The 16,084-nt window shown below is 38.2% G+C and overlaps 2 long non-coding RNA genes across 2 annotated transcripts; both read left to right on the top strand.

The window, feature by feature from the left end:
* Positions 1 to 3,740: 3,740 nt before the first annotated feature.
* Positions 3,741 to 9,959, top strand: LOC113836428. The gene is made up of 2 exons (XR_003486622.2): positions 3,741 to 7,518; positions 8,395 to 9,959. It is a non-coding gene; the product is annotated as an uncharacterized LOC113836428 (long non-coding RNA).
* A 3,672-nt stretch (positions 9,960 to 13,631) lies between these two features.
* On the top strand, positions 13,632 to 16,052 carry LOC113836429. The gene is made up of 2 exons (XR_003486623.2): positions 13,632 to 15,271; positions 15,674 to 16,052. It is a non-coding gene; the product is annotated as an uncharacterized LOC113836429 (long non-coding RNA).
* The last annotated feature ends 32 nt before the right edge of the window (positions 16,053 to 16,084 follow it).

The following is a 16,084-nucleotide window of genomic DNA, read 5'->3' as shown; positions in this document are numbered from 1 at the left end:
GATTTCCAAAATAATACAATGAACTCAAGAAGCTAGCCACCAAAATAAAAAACAATGAAATTAAAAATTGGGGTGAAGAACTAAAAAGAGAATTCTCAACAGAGGAATCTGAAATGGCTGAAAGACACTTCAGAAAGTGCTCAAAATCATTGGCCATCAGAGAAATGCAACTCAAAACAACTCTTAAATACAATCTTACACCAGCCAGAATGGCTAAAATCAAAAGCACCAATGACAATCTATGCTGGAGAGGATGTAGAGAAAAAGGAACACTCCTCCATTGCTGATGGGAATGCAAACTTGTAAGACCACTTTGGAAATCAGTATGGTGGTTGCTCAGAAAAATGGGAATCAGTCTACCTCAAGATCCAGCAATTCCTCTCTTAGGCATATACTCAAATAATGCATGTTCATACAGCAAGGACATATGTTCACTCATGTTCATAGCAGCATTGTTTGTAATATCCAGAACCTAGAAACAACCTAGATGCCCCTCAACTGAAGAATGGATAGAGAAAGTGTGGAACATTTATACAATGGAGTACTACTCAGCAGAAAAAAGCAATAGAATCTTGAAATTCATAGGTAAATGGATGGAAATAGAAGAAACCATCCTGAATGAGGTAACCCAATCACAAAAAGACAAACATGGAATGTACTCGCTCATATATGTTTCTTAGACATAGAGCAAAGGATTACCAGTCTACAATCCACTTCACCAAAGAAACTAGGAAGCAAGCAGTACTCTCAGTACTCTATGGGAAAATTGCATGGACCCCTAAGAATGGGAAGGGGCAGGATCTCCTGAGATAATTGGTAGCATGAGGGTAGGGGAGAGGGAACTGCCAAAATGAGAGGAGAAGAGGAGATAGGAGGAAATGGAGGACCAGAAATGTTGAGTTGGGGGAAGAATAGAGGAAAGCAGGATGACAGATACCATATCAGAGGGAGCCATTATAGGTCCAAGGAGAGATCTGGCACTAGGGAGATTTCCAGAGATCTACAAGGATGACACAAACTGACAATCTAGGAAATGTTGGAGAGGATTGCCTAAATGCCTTTCCCCTATGGTGAGACTGATGCCTACTTTTATGCCATCCTAGAGCCCTCATTCAGTGGCTGATCGAAGCAGAGGCAGACACCCACAGATATATACTGAACTGAACTCTGGAACTGAGTTGCAGAAAGGGAGGAAGGAAGATCAAAGGGGTTGGTACCAGGCTTGTGTAACCCACAAAAAAACAGCTTGCCTGAACAATGGGGAGCACATCTACCCCAAACTGCTATCTAGGAGGCTAGCAAGGGACTGATCCAGACCCCTGAACATGGATGTCAATGAGGAGGCCTCTGCACTCTAGGGGCACCCTGGTAGTGGATTAGTATTTTTCCCTGGTGTAAGAAGGGACTTTGTGAGCCCATCCCATGTCTCAGCTGGACACATAGGGGATGGCCTAGGCCCAGCTGAGGATGATGTGTTGGACATTGGGGAGCCCCCGCCGAGGGCCCTACCCAGCCTGGGGAATGGAGGGTGTATGGGGTGGGGGGCAGGTGGGAGGTTGGGGGGAGAATTAGGGGGAGGGGAGGGAGTGGGAGGAGGGATTGACATATGAAGCAAGCTTGTACCTAATTTGAACTGATAAAAAAAAATACAAAAAAAAACACAGAACACAAGAATTTACATGACTTTTTTTTGTACAATGCCCATGATCATCATCCTATAATTGTCCCAGCCAAAGTTTACATGCTGCTGAAGTGAGCACTACAAGTGTTCTTGACACTTCCATTTTTATTTTTATAAAATCAGACTAATTTAATGGACTTAAAAAACAACACTTTACTAACTGCTAGAAACTCAGTGGCAAAACATAAGACTGAAAGTGAAAGTCTAGACTATAACCTAGGCAAGTAGAATATGAAAGCAAGTGTAAGTTGCTACACTGGCATCTGTGTAAGCAAATTTTTTAGACAAGATTTGTGAGAGGAGATAATGAAAGTCACTATATTCCAATGAAGGGAATATTCTATAATATTGAGATTATATTATAAACAAATATTTATCTGAATGTTTGTCTACCCAATTTCAGAAAAGAGGTCCTACTGGACACAAAAAATCAGAATGTAATGACAAGGTATGGATTGATTACTATTCTTGCTTCTATGATTAAACACCTGACAAGAAGTGAGTAACAGCATGGAAGTGTTATTTAACTTATAGTTCATGAAATACTGTCTATCACCGTGGGAAAGGAAAGGTGGCAGGATCATACCCACTTAGCCAATCAGAAAGGAAAGTAACTAAAATTTTGTCTTTGACTGTGCAATTCTCTCTCTCTCTCTCTCTCTCTCTCTCTCTCTCTCTCTCTCTCTTTCTGTCTTATTGAATTTAATCTTGAAGACCATAAGATGGTACTGACCACAATTAAAGTGCATCTTTCCCTCGGTTCATCTTCTCTGAAACATTATTATTATACCAAATAAATATCATGGTTGTTACTGAGTATAATTCAATAACATTCTTTGTAAAAGGCTTGGCCAGTGTTTAGTAATAACTTGTTGATGGATATAACAAATACTTCTGTTCTTTAGACAGTGACAAAGACTGCACACACTGAGGAGAAAATCCCATTTTACTATATGTGGTGGTTTGAAAAAGAACAGCCTCCATAAGCTCATGTATTTGGATGCTTGGTTCTTAGGGAGTGACGTTAGTGGGAGATGTGTTTTTGTTGGCAAAGTGTGTCACTGGGGTAAGGTTTGAGATTTAAAATGCTCAAGCTGGTACCTCTTCCTCTCTTCCTGTTGCCTCATGATGCAGATGTAGAATTCTCAGCTATTTCTCTAGTACCATGTCTGGCTGTTAACTAACATGCATCACTCCTTAATGATAATGAATGCCATCTTCAATTAAATGTATATGAGAATGAATGGAAGAAGAGAATGTGGTACTTACTTGCAATGAACTATTACTTGGCTATTATAAGAAATAATTAAATCAGACTGTTTGCTAGAAATTGGATGGAAATAGACATTATCCTGCTAAGTAAGCAAAACTCAAAAGAAATATTGTCATACACACACACACACACACACACACACACACACACACACATATATATATATATATATATATATATATATTTAAGATTTCAGTAAAAGACATGAAAACACAAGGACCATTTATCCAAAACTAATGAAAAGGAAGAGACAAAAGACAGGAATATAGAAGAAAAACTATGTCAAAGAAGATTATGCTATATTAATATAAAATGATAAGAAGAAACTTGGCCTGTTGGATATTGTGATTTACTAGTAAAATATATGAGGGAAATAATTTAGAAATATTTAATGATGAAAACCTATAATGTATTATGAAACTTAAGCATATATGATGGGTAATGTACTACTATGTATGTTTATCTTATTGATTATTGAATAAAATACTGTTTGGCCAATGAGACAGCAAGTTAGACGGAACTAAGAGTCAAAGAGGATTCTGGGAAATGTAGTAGAGAAGTGCTAATCCAGACAGGAAGTGACATAGCAAGGAGACTCATATTTAAGTGAAAGAGAAACAGGAAGGGCCCTCTTTTCCCCTCGGTTCCTGCTCCAGCAGCATGATGTGATTCACCAGGAAGGAGGGACGCCAATAAGGCGTCGGATAAGATAAGTCCCATAAAATATATAGATGTATGGTAATTGAGACTGAGCTAACAAATGAGAATCCTAGTCATTGGCCAAGCAGCTTTGTAACTAATACAAGTCTCTCTGTGTATTCATTTGGGTCTAACTCAGTCGGGCGGCTGGCGTAAAGCTCGCACGTGGTGGTGGGGCTCAGGCGGCTTTTGGCAAAAAGATTTATCGTAGCACATATATGTGGAATATTATTTGAGACAAAAACACATAGCTTAATAAATATGGAGAGAAAGAGCAACATTCTAAACTGAAACCAAAGTGAGACAACAAACATTTAACAATTTATAACACAATTAATCAGGCAGACTATAATGGGAAAATTGAAACACCTGTAGAAATAGTCTAACAAAACACATCTTATATGACTAATGATGTATATTAATAAAAATAGAATAAACAAAGGGAAAGATCACAATATCAACAAATTAAAAATCTTGTGACCTTTATCAATGACATATTTATAATATATCCTGATGCAATAGTGTCAATAATGTTGTGGGAGGAATTAACCACTTACTGATGTATTTTGTCTTCACTCCATGAGGTAGAACCCATACTTACACTGCTCCAGTGGCTTGAGGGGTGGCTTGAAGCTGAGAAATGTTCAAAGTATGCCTAAAACACACATAAGGGAATACTTACTATATTTATTCTTCTGTGTTTGTGTTACCTTACTCAGGATGAATTTTTGCTAGTTTCCTCCGTGTGCCTGAAAGTATACACATATTTATATGTATATAAATGTCTCAGCAAATGTCTGGTCCTATATACCTGTAGTCTTTATTAGAAATGAAGACTCAATGGTTTAATATTAACTATGAACTGTTGGGCCTATTGCTCAGGCTTATTACTAACTAGATTTTACAACTTAAATTAACCAGTTTCATCTATATTTTGCCAAGTCGTTTCATGACATTGCCTGCTCTCTATTACATCTTGTTGCTCTGGCAGCTTGCTCGCATCTGTGTGTGTCTCTACCCTTCTTCTGCCTGTATCTCTGCCTGGATTTCCTGCTGGTATTATCCTGCCTTACTATAGGCAAAACCATTTTCTTTATTAACTAATGGTGATAACATAGATTCACAGCTTACAGAAGGGTTATCCCACAGCAATACCCCATTGTGCAAATGTACCGCATTTCTTTATTGTTGAGGACCATCTAAGTCATTTCCAGTTTCTGGCTCTTATGAATAGAGCAGGAACAAACATGATTGTGCAGTTGCAGTGTGAAGGAAATGCTCACTCTGGTATGGCCTTATAAACAATGCTGAGAGGATAGTTGAAAATGAGAAAACTAATATAGAAAGTCATCAAAACAGAAGATAGATCTATAGTCTTTGCTAACCTGTGCCTGCCTGGATCAGGTTGTCATGTCTCTCTTATTACAGTAACTTGCTGTGTTTGCAAAAGAAAGGCCAGCAATTCCCAATGCATTTCTATCACCTTATCTTTTAAAAACTAAGGCACGGTTTGAAGACAAACTGATTTCTTTGGAGTAAAAAAGAATAACTTTGATTGTATTTGTTTGTAATGGGATTTTTCTTTGGGCCCTCAGCTCACAAATAATTACATAGAGACTTATTATTAATCATGAAAGATCAGTGTTAGCTTCAGCTGTTTTATTTTCAACAGGCTTTTTTAGTTTAAATTTACCCATATTATTTTTAATCTATGTTCTTTCATGAGGTTCATTATCTTATCTCAGCAAAACCCATCCTGCATCCTTCACATCTGGCTGGTGACTCTGCCTTTCTTCTTCACAGAGTTCTCCCTGCCCATTCAACTTTTTATTATACTAATCACAGTGATACATCTTCACACACTGTACAAATATCCCTCAACAATTGTAGTTATACATTATTATAAGGCCACTTTAATTGTCGTGTTTCCTCTTCCCCATCTGAAAGTCTGAGAATGTTCAGGACCAGAGAACTCATTTCTGGAGTTGCAAAAGAGAACATATCCCCCTCGTATGATTTAATCACCACACTTACTTAATGATTGTCATCTGCCTATTTTTTCTTAGATTGTCTTTTATTTTGTTTTTAAAACAACCTTCAAAATAAGCTGTTAATCAAAGAAAAAAGGAGAAAGAAAGAGAGAGAGAGAAAGAAAAATGAATCCATGATGGTAGGCTAGAGACAAAACAGGAAGAGGAAGTGTGTTGACAGGACAAGGAAGCAGGCAGACCATATCTTTAACCACAGTTACTTGGTCAGAGTGAACTGGCAGTAAGGTGAAGCTTTAACAACACAAGGCCCACCCATGCTGATCTACTTCTTAAAGTAAGGCTGAAACTCCCTATAGCCTCTCCAAACAGCATGGTCAACTGAAGATCAGATGTTCAAATGCTTGAGCCTTGTGGGACATTTCTTATTCAAATCAACCTCAACCTCCTACCAAATTCATTCTACCTCCCTACCTACATAACCACCCAGCTTATGTCTCAGTCTCTATCTCTCTGTCTGTCTCTGTCTCTGTGTCCCTGTCTGTCTCTATCTCCCTGCCTTTCTCTGTTTTTGTATTTCTGTTTACGTCTCTCTTTCTCTGCTTCTTGTGTCTCTGTCTCTGTTGCTGTGTCTGTCTCACACATACATACACCTATATTCACACGCAGCATTGTATGCATCAAGCCTAGATTTATTGCCCACATATTATTGCATTTCTGCCTACTTTGGAGCATGGGTAATGTACTATTAGTAAAAGCCTTAAGGAAAATCGACTCTTTCTCCCTTGCAATATCTCCTCTGCTAGGGGAGAGACTATATGACTATTTGTATTTCACATCTGTATCCCTGCTCCTTGTTGGGATTTTTATTATTCAGACTTGAGCTTCTGCTCTTGTGTACTCTGTCACATCTTCTGTGAGATTTTATGTCCAGTTGCTCTGGTGGTTCATAAAACAGTTTCCTTGTAGTCATCCATTTCCTCTGGCTCTTGCAATCTTTCTTCCCTTTGAACTTTGTGGGGAGGGAGGTGTTATAATGTTTCATTTAGGGATGAGCACTTCACCATCTCTTCTTCACTGAAACTTGACCAATTTTGAGTCTCTGTAATTAGTGCCCAAAGGAAACCACAGTGAAGAAGCTTGGAGGGTGCACTATTCTAAGAGTATAATGACAAATCATGAGGGGTAATTTTAATGTTGTATCAATTTAACAGAACTGCAGTAGCAGTCTCTCCTCTTGGTTTTATGTGATGGTTTTGATAAAAATGGCCCCTACAGACTAATATGTTTGAGTGCTTTTTTCCCAGTTGGTAGGCTTATTTGGGAAGTATGGAGAAGTATATCACTGTGCATGGGCTTCGACATTTCAAAAATCCATGCTATGCTCAGTGCTTATCCTTATTGATTAAGATGTAGGATCTGAGTTGTTTCTCTAATGCCTGCTGCCAAGCTCCCGTACAACAATGGTTATGGACTAAAACTAAACATCTGAAATTGTCAGTCCCAATAAAGTCTTTCATTTAAGTTTTCTTGGTCATGGTATCTCCTCACAAAAATGTATGACTAAGTAAAATATCTATTAACAATCTAGCCACAGATTTTTGGCTGTGGGATAGTGATGCCAGGTAAGGGTTACATCTCATTAAATGGTCTTGAAATAACATCAGAGTGGTTGTTTCATTCCAATGAATTCATGATACTATTGCACTAATTGGCATGTCTTGACAGGTCATGAATTGTTGTTCTCATGGCATGTAGCTGAAAGTAAGAGCCAGAGGGGATAAAGGACACCAAGGAAGCATGGTCTTCTCAATACAGAAGAACAACATACCTAAAAACTCACAGAGACTGTAGCATCATACCCATGGCATGCACGGGTCAGCATCATATTGTATCCCAGCATTCAGAAGGAAAGAGTCCACAAGCTCTGATTCTTAACCCAGAACCTATCTTCTATTGTTAACTGCTCACAAAAGAAAATGTTTCCTCAAAGCGGTCACACTGGGGAAACAAACCACTCTTATGGGTACGCCCTCTGCCCAGTACTAGATGGCCAACATAAAATGAACACATAAAATGAAATCTTTAGGATTTCTTTCTCTCTTACAGTTGTGTAGGGCATTTTTTTAACCTTGCAGATTGTATTAATTTGGGGTTTGTATGGCTGTGAAGACCATGACCACAACAACTCTTACAAAGAAAAACATCTAAGTGGGGTGACTGGCTTACAGTTTCAGAAGTTCTGGCCATTATCATCATGACAGGGAGCATAGTAATGTGCAGGAAGACTGGGACCTGGAGGCAAGACTCCTTATATCCTGATAAGCAGGCAACAGGAAGTCGACTGAGTATCTGGGATGTATCCTGAGCATAAGAATTCTCCAAGTCTGCCCCTACAGTGGTATACATCCTCCAACAAGGCTGTACCCTTTCCAACAAAGCCACAGCTCCTAATGGAGCAACTCCCTGTGAGATTATGTTGGTCAATTGCATTCAAACTGCCCCACAGGTCCTTTGCATGTGCATGGTGTTTGTGTGTGTGTGTGTGTGTGTGTGTGTGTGTGTGTTTGTATGTTGTATTGATTTACTGTTTTATGTTTTCTTATGGGATTACTGTGTATGTGACCTTCTTTGCCTCTGCATATGTGTTTCTCATGCTTTTTCTTTCATTATTTTTCTTCTGTTTGTTTTCTCTTAATCTGATTTGTTTGCATCTTTAAATTACTTTACTTTATTTTATTATTATTTTCTAGATGCCTTGCTTGATTTGTAAGAAGAGACAGAAGAGATGTGGATCTGGGTGGGAAGAAGAGGGGAAGGAGTTGGGAGGATTTTGGAGATTGGAAACCATAATCAGAATATATTATATTAAAGTCTATTTGTAAGAAAAATAAACGTAGAAGTGATATTGAGGTTTACTTTGATATAAACATAGAGACCAATGGACTACAGAGTGCAATACTAAAACCAAGGAGGTACATAATAGATAGTAGATAATATGACAACAAATAGACCAATAGATGATAGATGTGTAGACAGGTGATAGATATAGTAACAGTTATACACATTTATATTTGGAAAAGGTGAGAAATTTATCAATGAACAATGTATTATTTTCATTAAAAATTATGACCATTGGATTTATAAATAAAATGGTTTGATGTTGGATATTGTAAGATATCCACACCACATAAAAAAGAACTAATACCTTATTGATTATAACAATGATGGAGGAAGTAACAGATTAACCTGTATGATATTAAAATTTGCCAATAAATTATAATATATAATGATTAAAGCATGATTACATATGGACACATACACAGACATCAGCAATAACTCTATAAATTTTGAATTAGATGATAAATGAAAGATTTTCAGAAGGAGGGAAATGAGAGACATGGGGAGACCTTCAATAAATACAAATTTTCCAATTAGAATGAATAAAATATGTCTTAAAGACATATAGATGAAGGTGATATGATACTGTGAATATAATTAATACATAAGCTATCACTTATGTAACTGGGAAGAGTAGAAGAAATGTGGTATATAAATTTTAAACAAAATGCTTTCTGCTACAATAAATCATTTATTAAAAGAACATAAAACAGAACAATCACAAATGAATTGGATTCTGCCTCAATGAGACTGAAATGAGGTGACTGTCTACAGCATGGAGGAAAGTGAGCCTCTATGCTAACTGAAATAAGCCAAAAACAGAAAGACAAGTGTGGTGTTTTCCCACTGACATGTGCAACCTAAAAGCTGATGTCGTAGATACCGAAAGCAAATTGGTAATGATCAGAGGCACAGATGGGGGACAAGTATAAGGCAGATTGATTAATAGGTACAAATCTATCGATGGGAGTAAGGAATCCTGACATAGATAGTGAGCTGATTATAGATAGTAAGAATGTGCCTCATATTTCAAAAAGGCAGATAAATTTTGAATCCTTTCACTATATTGCATAACTCTGGTGTTATTAAGTAAACTATTTCATTTACCTGATTTCAAAATTACACACTATAAACAGGCATCAGATCACTATATTAGCTTATTATTGTGTAAAATATTTATAATTTTTATTACATTTATTATCTACTATATTATTATCTATTTTGTGTGCATATGTGTGGGTGCATGTGTGCCATATTACACCTGTCTGAGACCAACTTTAGGCAGTCATTTTCCTCCCTCTAGTTTGTGGATCCTCTGGATTATTCAGATTAAGCTGCAAGTACTCCCACCAAGTAAGCCATTTTAGTGGCCTAATATTTATATTTTTACATATCAGTTAAGTATTTTTATTTACAACTGAAGCAGAATAAAAGGAATTTGGATTATATTTAATCACAGGGAAGTTTATAATAGATTTCTCACGTAACATGTTGTCAGAGAAATATGCAGCCAAATGCATTAAAAAAGCAAGGTCAGGGAATTGGCAGATGGGTCAGTGAATATAGTATATGCCATACATGCATGAGGACTAATGTTCATATCCTCAGGACAAATATAAATGATAGGAGTGATGATATTCTTGTAAGCTCAGTACTGGGGAGATGGAGACATATGAATCCCAGATATTCCACCCGTTTATCAAAAATAGATTATATTCTCATAAAATCTATCCCAATTAGAGTTTCACCTCCCACTACTACTCTCAGTTCCCTCCCACACATTTCCAGATCTACTTGCTTTCTTTTCCTCAATAGAAAAGAATATGTTTCTAAGAGATATTATTAAGCTGAGTGTTGGTGGCGCCCAACTTTAATCCCAGCACTCGGGAGGCAGAGCCAGGTGGATCTCTATGATTTCAAGGCCAGACTGGTCTACAGACAGAGTTTCAGGACAGGCTTCAAAACAATACAGAGAAACCCTGTCTGGAAAAAAAACACACACAGAAAGAGAAACAGTAAAACATAACAAAATAAAATATAGTCAGTTAAAACAAAACAAAAATCATCACATCAAAGTTGGACAAAGCAAACCACCAGATGGAAATGAGCCCAAGAGAAGGAAGAAGAATCAGAGACCCATTTGTTCACACAGCAAGGACTACAATAAAACTACTAATTTGAAAGGTATAATATATATATATATATTATATATATATATATATATTATATATATATGGAGGGCCTGATACAGATGCCCTGTGCTTGCTGCTTCAGCAACATTAAGTTAATATGAACTTTACTAAGTTACTTTAGAGGGCCTTCTTCTCCTAGTGTCCTCCATCCTCTCCAGCTCTTACACTCTGTACATCTCTTCTCATGTGGCATTCCTAAACACCAAAGAAAAGTGTTTGACAGAGACAACCCACTTAGAGCCATATGTTCCAAGGTGTGTGTGTGTGTGTGTGTGTGTGTGTGTGTGTGTGTGCGTGTGCGTGTGCGTGTGTGTGTGTGTATGTGTAGTATGTTTGTAGGTCTCTGTATTTCTTACTATCTGCTATAGGAGAAGGCGTCTCTGAGGATGACCGAATAAGCATTGACCTGTGAGTATAGCAGAGTATCATTATGAGTCACTTTATTGTTACTTTCTATTTTTAATAGTTCAAATGAGGAACAACCTTGCTTCACATGTCAATCCCTTCTCCTTCTCCCTCCCCTCACCCCCAGCTCCACACCAGTCCCCCAGACCATCCCTCCTACACTCCCCAAGGAGGGTAGGGCTCTCCATTGGGGCTCCCCAAAGTCCACAACATCATCCTGGTCCTGGGCTAGGTCCTCTCTCCCATGTGTCCTTGCCAAGAGAGTATACCTTCATGTGGGATGGGCTCTCAATGTCCCTTCTTACACTAGGGAAAAATACTGATCCAATATCAGGGCCCCCATATAATGCCTAGGCCTCATCATTTACATCCACATTCAGGGTTCTGGATCAGTCCAGTGTTGGCCTTCCAGACAGCCATATGCTCCCCCTTGTTCAAGCCAGATGTTTCTGTGGGTTTCTGTAGCCTGGTCCTGACCCCTTTGATCTTCATTCATCCCTCTCTGAAACTGGGTTCCAGAGTTCAGTTCAGGGTCTAGCTGTGGGTGTCTGCCTCTGCTTCCATCAGCCACTGGATGAGGGCTCTAGGATGACATATAAAGTAGTCATTAGTCTCATTATAGGGGAAGGGCATTTAGTGTAGCCTCTCCACCATTACCTAGATTGTCAGTTGGTGTCATCTTTGTAGGTCTCCAGAAATCTCCCTAGTGCCAGATCTCTCCTCTGACCCATAATGGCTCCCTCTATTATGATATCTCTCATTCTGCTCTCCTCTATTCTTGCTCCAACTCAACCTTTCTTCGCCTCCATTTCCTCCTCTGCCCTCCCTCCTTTTCTCTTCCTCTCATTCTGCCTGCTCCCTCACCCCTACCATCCCATTCTCCAGGGTAAATGCATTTTTCTTTTAGAGTCCTTCTGGTTTCCTAGTTCCTTTGGTGACGAGGATTGTAGGATAGTAATCCTTTGCTCTGTGTCTAAAAATTGCTTTTTTCTGCTGAGTACTACATTTTCTCTATCCATTCTTCATTTGAAGGCAATCTATGTTGCTTCCAAGTTCTGGCTATTACAAACAATGCTGCTATGATCATGGTTGAACATATGTCCTTGTATGAATGTACATTATTTGGGTATATGCCCAAGAGAGGAATTGCTGAATCTTTGAAGTTGAGGTGTGTTTCTTGTATACAGCAGAAGGATGGATTCTGTCTTCGTATCCATTCTGTTAGCCTGTATCTTTTTATAGGCAGATTAAGACCATTGATATTGAGGGATATTAATGTCCATTGATTGTTGTTGGTTCTTGTTTGTTTTGGATTTATTGTTGGTGGTGTCATTGTGTGTGGATTTCGCCCTCCTGTTTCTTTTCCTGTTTGATAAAGTTGAGTTATCTATTGCCTATGTATTTGTGAGTGTAGTCATCTTCATTGGGTTTGAGTTTTCCTTCCAGAACTTTCTGTAGGGCTGGATTTTTGGATATGTATTATTTAAATCTGGTTTAGTCATGGAATGTCTTATTTTCTCTATCTATAGTGATTGAAAGCTTTGCTGGGTACAGTTGTCTGGGTTGGCATCCATGTTCCCTTAGTGTTTGTAGGATATCTGTCCAGGACCTTTTGGATTTCAAAGTTTCCATTGAGAAGTCAGGAGTGATTCTGATAGATCTGCCTTTATATGATACTTGGCCTTTATCCTTTGCTGCTCTTAATATTTTCTCTTTATTCTGTAAGTTTGTTGTTTTGATTATTATGCATTGAAGGGACTTCTTTTTGTGGTCCAGTCTATTTAGGGTTCTGTAAGCTTCTTGTACTTTCATAAGCATATCCTTCTGTAGGTTGGAGAAGTTTTCTTCTATGATTTTGTTGGGTATGTTTTCTGTACCTTTGAGCTGTATTTCTTCACCTTCTTCTATACCTATTATTCTTATTCGGCCTTTTCATGGTGTCCCATATTTGCTGGATATTTTGTGTTAGGAATTTTTGGACTTAATATTTTCTTTGGTTGATGACTGTATATCCTCTGGCAAGTCTTCAACAACTGAGATTCTCTCTTCCAACTCCTGTATTCTATTGGTTATGCTCACATCCTTAGTTACTGATCGTTTATCCGGCTTTTTTCCAGCATGCCCTCATTCTGTGTTTTCTTTATTGTTTCTATATCAGCTTTCATGCCTTGAACTGTTTTGAGAGCTTCCTTCACTTGTTTGGTTGATTTTTCCTGGCTTTCTTTAGATTCTTTAAAAGAATTTCTTGATTTTTTTTGTTTGTCTCTTCTTCTATTTCTTTAAGAGATTTTCTTATTTCCTCTTTAAGGAACATCTTCATAAAGTAGATTTTTATTTCTTTCTCTACTTCATCCTCTGTGTTGTGCTTTTCAGATCTTGCTATTGTGGAGTCCCTAGATTCTGGGGGTGCCATATTGGTCTTTCTGTTGTTGAGTGTGTTTTTATTCTGTCTTCTTCCCATCTCTTCACCCTGTGGGTGCAGGTGGGGTCTGTCTATTTCCTCTTGTCATTAGGTGGTGTGTGGGGGCCAAGACTTCAATGTCTGCAGCTCTGGATGGTCTTGCCCCTCCTGATAATCTCCTCACTCAGCAGAGGTCATGGAGGAGGGGGAATTGAGAGTGAGGAACTGAGAGTGAGGTGTTTCTGGGCTTAGTGACTTCCTTTTTGTCTGGGCAGGTCCACTCAATGCCAGTAGCTGGCCCAGAGAGATCCGGGGGGGATGGCACGAGTTTGACAGAAATTGGACAGGAACAGGAGGGTACCCTCACCTCTTTAGAAGTCAGGGCAGTGGAGGAGAAAGGAAGAATGAGGTGTTTCTGGATTCATGGAGGTCCTCTCTGCTAGGCAGGTCCACTCTATGCAAGGCGCAGGTCTAGAGAGATCTGGAGGGGGTGATGGCGGGAGTCGGACAGGAGTAGAGCAGGAGGAGCAGGTACACTCATCTCAGGAGAGGTCAGGGCAGCAGAGGACTTTCTAATTTTTTATTGACTAGTAGTATTTGGTTTTACTCTAAGATTCTGGGATATTTAGACTCTGGCTCTTGGTTACCCAAGAAGTTTTGGGTATGTGTTCCCTCTTGTGTAGTGGGCCTTAAATCAAGTCAGAAATCAGTTAGTTCATCCTAAAAGTTTTGTGCCACCATTAGCCTAGCATATTTTAGGGCAGGAGAGCCTTGTAGATCAAAGGTTTTGTGGATGGGTTAGTATTTACATTTCTCTTTTGGTAGCCTATAGAGTACCTTTCTGTACCAAAGACACTAGAATATATGAGTGAATGTTCTATGTAGGAATGAGGTTGACCTTCCTGTGTTCAATAAGTTGTGCAGATATTATTTTTAGCAATGGGGCCTTGTTGTCTATTTGTAGAGAACAACCTATTATATTGGCAACATCCTAGGTTGTTTCAAGATTTCCATTTTGCCAGTCAACCAATTGGATGTAACCAAGTCCTGGTACTAGAAATTTCCTGTAGTGACAAGAGATAGAATGAAGGGAATATGTCTACCTCATTATTTGGCAATTTCATTAAGATCACCTTCATATATTTTCATACATTTCCACTGCATTAGGGTTTACATATCACATCTTAAATGCCTCTCAATTCTAGATCTCTCTCCCCATATTCCCTACCTTAGTACCATCTACCATTACCCTCCTCACCTGAACCTCCTTTTCCCATGCTCTACGACCCCATCCACAAAAATTATTCTATTTCTCGTTTCCAGAGAGATCCATATGTTCCCCTCAGTCCCTTCCTCTATACTTAATCCCTCAGTGTTTATGGATTGGCTGCTTCTATACTATTTTAATGGTTAATATCCACATAAAAATGAATACATACCATATTTTCTTTTGGGGTCTAAATTTCCTCACTCAGGGTGATTTTTTATAGTTCCACTCATTTGCCTACAAATTCCATAATGTTACTTTTTAAACAGTTGAATAATAATATTCCATTATGTAAATGTACCACATTTTCTTTATCTATTTGTCAGTTGATAGACATCTAGGCTCTTTCTGGTTCCTGCTATTATGAATAGAGCAGCAATAAACATGTTTAAGCAAGTGTTCTTGTGGTGAAGGATGAAGCATACTTTGTGTATATGCCAAGAGTGTTATAGCTGGATCTTGAGGTAAATGAATTCCCAACTTTCTGAGGAACTGTCATACTGATTTCCACAATTGCTGTACAATTTTGCACTCCTATTAGCAATGAATGAGTGTTTTCCTTATTCCACATCCTTGTCAGTATGAGATGCTGCTTGTGTTATTGATCTTATCTATTGTGACAGGTATAAGATGTAATTTTGCAGTAGTTTTTTATTTGTATTTGCCTGATGGCTGAATGTATTAAACATTTGTTTGTTTCACAAACATTCTCATTTCATCTATAGATAAGGCTCTGGTTACATCTGCAACTTGTTTTTAACTGGGTTGTTTGTTTTAATGATACCTAGTATCTTGATTTCTTTATATATTTTGGATATGAGATGTATCAGAGGTAAAGTTTATAAAAATCTTTCTCTAATCTGTAGGCTGCAACCCTATTCCAATGATGGTGTCCTTTGCCATTTATCGAAAGCCAGTAGTCAACATCATCTTAAATGGAGAGAAACACAAAACAATTACACTAAATTCAGAAACAATAGAAGCTTGTCCTCTCTTCCCATACCTATCCAATATAGCTGGAGAAATGACACAACTGACAGAGATAAATGGAATACAAATTGGAAATGAAGAAGCCAAAGTTCTTTGTTAGCAGATGACATGTTAGTAGGAATAAATGACCCTAACAATTCCACTATGAAACTTCCACAGCTGAGAAGCACTTTCAGCAAAGTAACTGGATACAAAATTAACAAATAAAATCAGTAGTCCTTGTGTATACAAATCATAAATGGACTGAGAAAGAAATCAGGCAAAGAAAACCTTATACATGTGGTAAT

The sequence above is a fragment of the Cricetulus griseus genome, chromosome 6 (genome assembly GCF_003668045.3).
Source record: "Cricetulus griseus strain 17A/GY chromosome 6, alternate assembly CriGri-PICRH-1.0, whole genome shotgun sequence".
In the NCBI taxonomy this organism is placed as follows: Eukaryota; Metazoa; Chordata; class Mammalia; order Rodentia; family Cricetidae; genus Cricetulus; species Cricetulus griseus.
Note: the sequence above shows the minus strand (reverse complement) of the source record. Positions and strands in the feature narration are given on the sequence as shown.